Raw genomic sequence first — 11060 nt, forward strand, 5'->3', positions numbered from 1 at the left:
GCTTATTCTAGATCTGTATATTGAAAATGATCTGAACTGGGTATAACTTAAGTTTGAGATCGCTGCAAGTCATGTTTGAATATTTATAGATCTGTACGTGAGTTGGCTTTGGTGTAAGCGCGTATATATGCAGGTTTGGTTCATTGTAGTAGCGTATACAATTTGAGCTATGATATTTGAAGTCACAGGTGGTTCTGGTTGTTGATGGGTTCTGATGACAGTTTAAAGGTGTCAGTATTCTGCATATCTTGTTTGGTTGATTGGGTTTAGCTTCAGTATTGATGGATGAGAACTAATATTGTATCAGGATCATAATGACTCATAATTATGTGATCTGATGGACTAGATCTGGGTGCTAACACATATATTATCCTTGTATATGTATTGATCTGGTGTTTGGGTGGTTCAGAAGATTGATTGATTATGTGCTTCAATGATATTAATGGGTCCAGTATGAAAATTGGATGAAACGTGGCCTTTCAGATTATGTGTTGTGCTTCAGGTGTATCCAGTCTGAAAATATATGAAACGTGGTACCTGGAGGAGAGAAGATTGTAGGCCGACGCCTACGTACTAGTATCTTAGCTAGTACAAGAGCTAAGGGGGTGGTAGCTCCCTTCCAGTAGCAGTTGAAAACTTTGGAGCATTGTAGCAGGTAGCAGCCTGCGTACTAGTAAATGGATCGGCTAGTACAAGAACTATGGGGGTTGTAGCTCCCTTCCAGGAGAGACTGGAGAACGAGAGAGAGTTGTAGCTCTCTGCAGCTAGAAGCATGCGTACTGGTATAAGACTGCACCAATACATAAATATTGTAAAAGGATTTTTCGTATTAAGAAGAAGATTGAGATGACTTGCAGTAGGTGGTTTTCTCCCACATTGGGTTTCCACCTTATATCATGGTGTTCATGTGTGTGACTTATGTGTGATGATCTGTTCTATTTTACTGCACCTGTTTACTGTTAATATGGTTGATAATGTTCTAATGCACTCATTAAGGATCAACTAACTGAATCATAAGAAGTTGTGGAAGTAGCATATATGAATCTGAATATGGAAATGAAAAAAGTTTTATTGATGTGATAATACTGATTCACCCCCCCTCTCAGTATTATTTCCAACATTCTTGAGCACTCTTGGAGGAGTGTGTCATATTTGGATTTTTGGAGCAAGAAAACAAAGGAAGGGAAGGAAAGAACAAGAGGACATTGGGATCAATAGCTACAATAGGTTTTGTTTGTAGGTACCAAGTTGCGTGTATGTTTTCCTCACTAGTTTTGGCATGCATGGCATATGCATGTGGTTATTTGGTTATGATCTATCATTAACATAAAGGGTTTCCTGGATTAACGATGGTTTTTCATAGCCTTTCCATTTCTTGGATAGCCATGGTGTTGTGGGTTTTACTTTGTTTTCCTGGTTGTTTTCTTGTTCCTTTGGCTATGGGTTGAGTTACTAGTTCCTGGAAGCCTTGGTTGGACAAACGCTCAAGAAGCCTTGTAACAGCTTGGGTTGAGTTACTAGTCCAGGAAGCCTTGGTTGGATAAATGTCTGGAAGCTCTTGGTGGGTTAAGTTACTAGTCCTGGAAGTCCTTGGTGGGTTGAGTTACTAGTCTTAGAAGCCTTGGTTGGACAAATGGTCTGGAAGTCTGGCAGCAACTGTGGGTTGAGTTACTAGTCTTGGAAGCCCTAGTGGGAACAAACACTCTAAATCCCTAGACATATTGGGCCGAGACCAATCTAATGGTGGTTAGTGATGTTCAACTGTGAGGTGGAATCATTGTTTAATGGTTGAGGTAGTTTAGCCTCTGGAATCCCTGGAAGGTTTTGATTGATGTGTTTTATGAGATCCCACATTCATGCTTGCAATATGGCACGGGGGTGACTGGGTGAAAGAAGGATTTGGTTCAGCCTAGTTTACGGTCGGGTGGTTTGTGGAAGTCCCATACCTGATCAGCCTATGCAATCATCAATACAATCTCTCTTTCTCCTTAGTATTTTATGGGTAAATATACTTATTTATGTGTGGTTGATATGGTCAGTATATCCTTGATATTTCTATTGGTTATATGTTGGTTATGAATGAGTTTTATGGTAGTGGAAATGTATGACTCTCATCATGTTTTGGTTAATCACTAAATGTACAATGAATATATGGCCTAATAGATGGTAATGTAGTTATTTTGATGAGGCATCACTGCTTCTTAGTGATTCTCAGATAATTATGAGACCCGTATGCTAAGATATGTTGTTTAAACCTGTAGATTTGATCTTTGTGACATGTTTTACGAAATGTCTATGAAGGATAGTAGGGGTCTAGTCAATTCCTTGTTCAAGTAATTACATTTGTATCAGTATTCCCTTGTTATCTTTCATTCCTGGAAGTGTCATGGAGTTATAGGCAATGACCTGAGCCCTGGGCCTGAAAAATTGGCACAATATTCAGATTTACAGGCACATAATGGCTTGGGAAAGTTCCCAATTGCAGGCATACCCATGTTGTGGGAGTGACTAGAGGTTCCCAGCTGCACTCATGCCCTTGTCATGGGAGCGACTAGGGGATTGATGAGGTAAAAAGTTAGTTGGTCTCAGCAGCTAGTCACCTGGAAGGTTGGATGGATCTTGGGGGTTCTGCAGTGGGTATGGAGGGTTTTTGTTGTTGTGTTTCATTGGTTCCACTTCCTTAATAGACACATAGGGAGTTCAATCATATAATAGTAACTCTTCGTCATATGTTTACCTCGGTTGGCTGGTTATTTGGGTAGATGTGGGAGGAGGGTGTTACAAAGTGGTATCAGAGCATGGTTCACACCTCGAACTGGATGGGCGGTGTGTTAGTCATGCATTCATGTCAGTTGCATAGGTGTTCCCTATGCTTGTGGTCTATGTTCTTGTTGCATATACATGGTGTTGTTCATGGTTACAATGATGTCGCAATGTGAAGGTTGATGGTGTTTTTTTGGGATGTTTCGTCATGAGTATATGATTGGTTATGTGTTGTTTATGCAAGTCAAGTGCTTACGTGTTGTCAATTATACATTGGTACGGTTTTTGAATGATGTCTATATGTTTTTATATATATATGCTATATGGCTATATGTTTTTATGATTATTTTTATACTTGCATTACGTTGTTTGGTTGATCTTGCAGGAGATATCCTCCCTGAATGATCCTAAGTTATGTTGGTTTGCTTATGATTTGGTTTAGCTGACATAAGATGCCTTACAGGAAAGAGATCAAGATGACTAACAAGATGGTAGACTATAGCTCATGAGATTCTCCTTATGGATCAGATGGCTAGCATGGTGTTGGTAATTCTTATGACTTAGCAAACACATTGACAAGCTTGAAGGCGGATAAAGAGTTGCAAAGAAGATAATGACAGAATCATACATGCACAAGAGAAACAAGAAGAAGTTAATGTAGTAATCCTTAATAGTTTGTCAAAACTGCAGCGACATGGGCCACTTCGGATCAGCCATGTACAAGAGGATATAACTAATGGGGCATATACCAGTAGGTCTCCTGGAGGGTACAGGTCGGATAGAGATGACACAATCATAGATGGTAGGTTCTTGGACACTCTAGATAAGAGAGGTGATAGACATAGGCACTATTCTAGTTTTGGTTCTGATAGGTATCATGATCGTCATCATTATCATCCTTACAAGAGGAGTGACAAGGGATATTTTCCAGACAATTTTAAGAAATAAAATCTGCCCACATTTGATGGAGAGATGAATAAGTCACGGAAATGTAGAAGGATGGTTTCTTGGAATGAATAAGTTCTTCAGATTGCACGATTACTTAGAAAACATGATGGCCAGAATAACTATATTCAGTCTTAAAGGTAAAGCAAATATCTGGTGGGAATATGTAAATAATGTTAGAGATATTTATGAGGAGGAGCTGACTTGGAGTGAGTTCGAGAGGCTGTTCCAGAAGAAGTATCTATCAGAGAGATAATATGATGACAAGGAAAAATAGTTTTATGAGCTGAAGATGGGCTCCATGACCGATGAGGAGTACATTAGCAAATTCTTGGAGCTACTGAGGTATGTGCCTTACCTCAAGGAGGAGAAGGCCAATATTCAGAGATTCATAAGTGGTTTTTCATTAGCATTCAAAGACAAGATTGAGTTTAATGAGATTAGATCACTAGAGGAGGCCATCCAGAAGCTAAAGCATTTTTACGAGAAATCAAAGCACAGATCTGAGGCTAAGCCGAACTGGAAAGGTAATGCAAAGAACATAGGAACATGGGAAAATAAGTGAGAAATACCTCAGGGTGGAGGTAATAAAGGGAATTCAATGCCATCTAATAAGCTCAATGCATCTAATAGAGGACAAGGACTTCGATCTAAGGAGCAGAATAAGGATGAAGGTTGGAAGCCTTTGCAGTGTTGGACTTGTGGAGGAGAGCATCAAAGGAAAGATTGTCCACAGCATCAGGGTGGTGTTGTGACCAGCAACAACCCCCCTTCTTATTTAGTGTTACTCCTAACTAAATAAGTGGGGACCCTTAGTTAAAATTTTAAAAAATCAAAATAATGCTTAAATTTCCTTTTCAAATAAAATTACCATCATAAGCTTAGGAAACCCCCCTTGCAAAATCTAAAAAAAACATTATGATAAGATAAGATAAAACAAAATTGCATCGCAAAAAAGATGACAGCATACCACCCTACAAGCCGAATTCCAATATTGCGAGATCGCGATATGCGATAATAAACAAATATCGCATCGCATTCAGCATAACTTACATTAAAAAACTTTAATTTTCCGATATGCGATGATGCCGATCGCAAATTGCATTTCGCAGAAAATAAGATAACAAAGATTGTAATGTGTAACTTTTATGTGATCTGCGATATTGTGATATTGCGATTTCGCGATACAGCGACAATGCGATAATGCGATGTTACAGTTCTACAACGTTGTGATTCTGCGATATTGCGATCTGCGATATTGTGAAGCAAATCGCAAAATCATTTCATCGCAGATCTTTCGCGCACGTTATTCAAGAAAAGTATTTTCCATAAGCTGACACTTGGTTATGCGCTTTAATGCTAATAAATGAGGTAATTGCCAAATATTAATGGAATATGGGTTCATGCTTATCGAAAAATCATCTCACGTAAGGTGGTATATTTGATGTGTCTTCAGCATTTAAAAAACTTTCCCATCACCCTTCCTTGTCATTCATTTTCACTTGTGAATTGCAGGAACGGAGAACAGAGACCAATACAAAGCAATACGCAAGATAAAATGGGAAAGAAAAGCAAATCCCCGAGCTCAAAAGAAAAGGAAATGGTGCCCTTGTATACAGACACGGCATGTAATAGAGACGCGGGAATTGCTACGTGGGAAGGCATGTATAATCTGCTTGAAGAAGAGAATCCCAAAGTAATGGAAGTTGCTGCTACCGCGGGCTCAAACAATTCATCTGAGGCATCCATCACAGAGTTAACCTACTCATTCTTACACCGGATAGCAGCAAGACCCAAAATTATCCCATACACGGACATGGTCAAGTGGATACTGGACAGCGTTGATATTAGAAACAGACAGTTTAAGGCTCAAAGTCAAGAGTTCACGGAAATATTATTTTTACAAATTTTGAACTTTATATCTACTGGAAGGAAAAAAGCGCAAAAGGTAAAAACGCATCAAGGAAATCTGGATCAAGAAATGGAGGCAGTTTTCGATGCATGATTAGCACCTAGCGCTAATCGCACATCGCTGAGAAAAATGTCTCGAAAAATAACGCTGCTAATTGCTTAGTCACCTGCAAGCTCCGAAAATTGCAAGAAAACAACACTACAGGGAGATTGGAAACAGAAGGCCCAAGAAAAGGCACAAGCAATCCAAGGGTTAACCAAGTTAAACTGGGATTATTACTGGGCATACTTGGTAAAGCCACATAGCCAGTGGATGACTCTTAAGTGTATCATCAATGCGGCTGAAAAGATGGTGCTAGCTCTTGTCGATTTTGTTTTCTCAGCTCAGCTAAAATCGGAAGTTGGCCAGCCGACTCTTCTCAAACAGATGCTGCATGCATGCGATTTCAAGGACCAAATACAGAAGTAGTTTAATTTTAGGTTCAATTTTAGTTTCAATTTTGTTTTATTTTCTGAAAAGAGGACGGTCATTTAAACCGCATCCTACATTTTTGTAATAATTTATTTTTAGATTTAGTTAGTAGTATTTAAACCCTTCTCATGCATTTAGAGAAGGGTCCTGAAATTTATCAAAAACTTATCCCCAGAACATGCACTTTTGTACCCTCTGAGGAGGTTTTGATGAATGAATGGAACAAGATTTATTGATGTTTGCATTTGATATCTGCTACTGATGTTGCACTTTTGTACTCTTAGTGGATATTTGATCAAGAAGAGATAAATCGTTATCGCTTGAAGCTCATGAGTAGGACTAGTTATAAATGGTATTTCTATCTCTTAACTATTTCTACCTTCTGTTAAAGTGATTTTCATGTTCAGTTATTTATATATTGATGTATGAATGCCTGAGTTATCATTTGGCACTTTTGTACAGTGATAGCTATTTCTTTATGCTTAGTGTATGAATAGCTTATTATGCGATATGTTTTTCACGACTGTTTCGTCTAACTTTTTATACGAAGTGGTTCATATTTATTGAATTCTTTTCTCATAATAGTTGAATGATCTTTATTACCAGTTGTTATTTGAAATCATTTTAGATCGCAGAAAGGGAAGATTACACCCCGAGTTATTGTAGATTTAGATATTTCTGCTTAGTAGAATATAATTTCCTTATTATTAGATTAGAATTAGAGCAGAAGTATTTCATTTAGAAACTGTTAGATCAGAAATATCAATATTTCTCACACACACACAAAAATTGGGAAACTGGTCCCATATCCCCAGTCGGACCCGCTATATCAAACGGAAAAGGAGCTACCAACCAAGGTCCGAATCGGGATACCACCCCTTGTTGTAGACCCGATTTTCAGGGCTTCAACAGGTGGGAGATGTTGGATAGAGTATTCCTAGGATCTATGCAGCACTGGATAATAGGCAGGTAGATCACTAGGCATCTGTTATGGAGATGGACAGTAAGCTTTGTGATCAAGTTTTTTCTATTTTGATTGACCCTAGATCTAATTATAGTTATCTTAATCCTAACATGGTGGATAAGTGTGAATTGAATAAAGAAGTACATGCAGAGTCTTGGTTAGTGCCATTGGATACAGGTACAAAGAAGCGAGTTCATCATTAGGTAAGAGCTTGTGCATTTGAACTGAATGGTATGCCTACCTCAGCACATTTGAATTTATTACATTTAGGATCATACAGTATGGTGTTGGGTATGAACTGGTTGTATCTTCATAGGACCAAGGTGGATTGTTATTACAAGGCTATTGAGTGCATGGATGACAATGGCGAACAAAGAGTCTTGCAGGGTAAGAAGAAAGCAACATCAATGAGAATGGTGACATCTATGTAGGAAAAGTGTAATCGCAGGAAAGGGTGTGTTTTATTTGCAGTTCATATATAGTGGCAAAGGTAAGGAAGTTGAGGATGGAGACTTTTTGAGCGGGTACCCAATTATACATCAGTTTCAAGATGTATTTCCCGCAAATATTTCAACTTTTCCACCTCATAGAGAAGTATACTTTTCTATTGAGTTGGTACCAGGGGCAGCACCAGCATCTAAGGTACCTTACAGGATGAGCACTCCAGAGTTGGTAGAGTTGAAGTTGTATTTGAAGGAAAGTGATTAACAAGGGATACATTAGGCCAAATGTATCACCACGGGCGCACCAGTATTATTTGTGAAGAAGAAGGATGGTACTCTTAGGTTTTGCATTGATTACAGGCAGTTGAAAAAAGTTACCATCAAGAACAGGTATCCATTATCGAGGATTGATGATTTGTTCAATTAGTTGAAGTGAGTAGCAATGTTCTCAAATATTGATCTGAGATCTGGATATCATCAGGTACGCATTAAAGAAGATGATATTCACAATACAACTTTCCATACCAGGTAAGGACATTATAAGTTTTTTGTAGTTCCATTGGGTTTGACTAATGCTCTAGCTACTTTTATGTGCTTGATGAATAGTGTTTTGCATCCTTATTTGGAAAAGTATGTTATTGTGTTCATTGATGATATATTGGTATATTCTAAAAATGAAGAATAGCATGTCAAAAACTTCGTAGCAGTATTGATATTGTTGAGAGAGCATTAGTTGTATGCTAAGCTCAGCAAGTGCAGTTTCTTTCAGACTGAGGTACATTACTTGGGACATGTCGTTTCCAATGAAGGTATAGTAGTGGATCCAGAAAATGTAAGAGCTATCATGGAGTGGGCAGCTCCTAGGAATTTGGTTGAGGTGAGATTCTTCATGGGGTTAGCTGGGTATTACAGGAGGTTCATCAGGAACTTCTTGCATATTGCTTATCCTACCATATCATTTCAAAGGAAAGGAAAGAGGTTTGAATGGACAAAGAAATGTGCAGCCAATTTTGAGCAATTAAAGAAGTTGTTAACACATGCTCAAGTGTTAAAGATCACATATTCAAACAAAGAGTTTGTGGCATGTACATATGCTTACAAGAGAGGGCTTGGTAGAGCACTTATGCAGGAAGGACAGGTAGTGTGTTATGAGTCACGAAAACTAAATGAGAATGAGCAGAACTGTCTGACACGTGATCTTGATTTGGCAGTGATGATTCATGCATTAAAGATGTGGAGGCATTATCTTCTTAGTAGACTATTTGTATTTGTAAGTGATCACAATGGATTGTGGTATCTATTTGAGCAAGCGAATCCGAATGCCGAGAAAGCTATATGGTTGGCCATGATCAATGAGTTTGACATTAGTACTAGGTATATTAAAGGTAAAGAGAACAAGGTCACAGATGCTCTTAGCATGTGGATATAGGTGAAGCATATAGAAGTTGTGAGCTCCTATGGTATAGATCTACAGGATAGGATCTTGCATGCAGGTCAACAGGATGTCAGGTATATGGAGCTTAGGCACAGGTTGCAGCAGAGTTTAGGTACAGGTACATTAAGTGGTATAGCTACAGGTACATGTAGTGGTACAGGTACAAGTATAGGAAGTGGTATAGGTACAGGTGTAGGTGCATAGGATGTGGACTATTGTCTAATGGTAGATGGATTCCTCAGGTTTAGAGACATTATATATGTGCCAAATAGTAGTGAGCTCAAGAAGGTGATCTTGAGGGAGTTTCATGCAAAAATATTTTCAGGTCACCCAAGCTATTAGAAGACACTAACATAAATGAAGAATTTTTACTATTGGCTGAATTTGAAGAGAGGAATGGCAGAGTTTGTGGTTAGTTGCTTGTATTGTTAGTAGGTGAAGGCAAAGTGTAAGCATCCAGGTGGATTACTACAAACAATTCTAATTCTAGAGTAGAAATGGAGGTCATTTCCATGGAATTTATCACAGGTTTTTCGAAGACATCTAGGCAGCATGATTCCATCATGGTTGTGGTGGACAGGTTAATGAAGGTAGTGCACTTCATTCCAGTGAATTCTACATACTCAAAAAACGATGTAGAATAGGTTTTCATGAGATATGTAGTGAGGTTGCATGGTGTCCCAAAGAAGATTGTTTTAGATAGGGATGTTAAGTTTACTTCTAGGTTTTGGAAAGATTTATGTGCAGGCTTGGGCACAGAGTTGGCCTTCAGTACAGTTTATCATCCACAAATAGATGAACATATAGAGAGGGTCAACAAGATATTTTAGGACATGTTGAGGATGTATGTGATGCATCAATAGTGGAAGAGGGAAGAGTATCTTCCACTGGTATAGTTTGATTACAACAATTGGTATCAGGAATATTTGAGGGTGATTTTGTTTTAGGCACTCTATGGGTGGAGTTTTAATACTCCTATTAGTTGGAGTGATCTAATTAACAGGGTATTGATTGGACCAGACATGCCAGTAGAAATGGAATAGGAAATGTATGTAATCAAGAAGAATCTGAAAGAAGCATAGGATAGGAAGAAGAGTTATGCTTATTGGAACAAGTTGTTTAAGGAGTTTTAGGTTGGGGAGGAGGTGTACTTGCGCATAAAGTTGAAGAAGAGCTCCTTGTGGATTGGATCGTGTGCCAAGCTGGCACCTCAGTTTTGTGGACCTTACATGATTCTTGAGAGGGTTTTGCTAGTAGCCTATCGACTTGCATTGTGTTGGACAATGAAATTACATGATGTTTTCCATGTGTCATTTCTTAAGAAGTATGTTCAATATGTTGATCATGTGATTGACTGGTCTGTATTGCAAGTGGAGCTAGAAGGACAATTCTAGCCAGTTTCTCAATGAATTTTGTAGGGAAAGACGCTCATGCTCCGAAACCAAGCAATCGAGTAGGTTAAAGTGTAGTGCAAGAATTTTGTGCCTTATGAAGCTACATGGGAGATGGCGGATAAAATGTGAGCTATGTATCCTTCTCTATTCTCTGATTGAGCGAATGTTTTGGTATATGTCTTTGAGATATATGTTTCGGTATATGTTTTGGTATGATGTTTTGGTATATGTACATATGTCTATGGATGTAAATACTGCCATGAGATATATTATAAATCTCCAATAATCAGTATGGGTGTCATGTCATTATGGTTGTCATGTTTTTATGTTGTCATGTTGGTTTGCTTCTCAGTGGGTAGATCATTGTAAATATTGCAACGAGTTAGGTTATAAATCTCCATGGGAAATATGTTTGTTTACAATGGTTTTGTGGTTGTAGGTGTCGTTGAACACCGAGGACGGTGTTCCCCCAAGGAGGAGGTCTCTATAACAACCCTAGTCAAAAATCCATGTACAAATTAATAAAGGTAAAATAAGACCTTGGTCATGGGACACGTATTCCACGATGAATGTTGGGAAAAATCATAGTGATGGGGATCACTTGTGATTAATTAATGGAGAAGGAAATTGGCAAAGGTAATGGCTAAGGATTTGGAGAGGAAAAGTGGAATTTAATGGCATTTATTTATGAAAATAATGGAAATTAGGAGCAAATGGAGATGAAAGGTCATAG

The sequence above is a fragment of the Pinus tabuliformis genome, chromosome 4_2, assembly GCF_031772625.1.
Source record: "Pinus tabuliformis cultivar Carrire ecotype Pingquan chromosome 4_2, CPIR1, whole genome shotgun sequence".
NCBI lineage: Eukaryota > Viridiplantae > Streptophyta > Pinopsida > Pinales > Pinaceae > Pinus > Pinus tabuliformis.